Source organism: Euprymna scolopes, chromosome 26, assembly GCF_053919585.1.
Source record: "Euprymna scolopes isolate OS-2025 chromosome 26, ASM5391958v1, whole genome shotgun sequence".
Taxonomy (NCBI): Eukaryota; Metazoa; Mollusca; class Cephalopoda; order Sepiida; family Sepiolidae; genus Euprymna; species Euprymna scolopes.
Genome location: NC_136507.1, coordinates 95,297,098 through 95,297,530, shown reverse-complemented (window position 1 = coordinate 95,297,530; position 433 = coordinate 95,297,098).

Sequence of the window (433 nt, the reverse complement as noted above, 5' to 3'; positions counted from 1 at the left end):
TTTAAAGGAATTTTAAGTTACGTTTAATGCCTACGGTATTTCTGTTAATGATAAATTAGAATTGTGCATTAATTAAAATATAATATTTATGCGGGCGGCCAGCTAGTATAGAGTATATCTTTTATAAAATAGTTATAGATGTTTTTTTTAGGTCACTTAAATAACTTTACAAACTTTTATTTCTATGAACAAAATACGTAATATTATCCTTTTAGTCGAAACTAAGTGACCGACTTTACAAATATATAACACCCCGAAGGTGCAAACAGTTTTAACAGCAATTCCTGGTAAACTAAAAAAAATCTGAAAGTTAAATGTAATTTTATTTAGTGTCATAAGAGCTTTAAATATTGCCTGCCGCCATTTTTTTTTAAATTCTCACCTTCTAAGTGTTATCTATTTGTAAAGGTGGTCACTGAGATTTCACTATGAC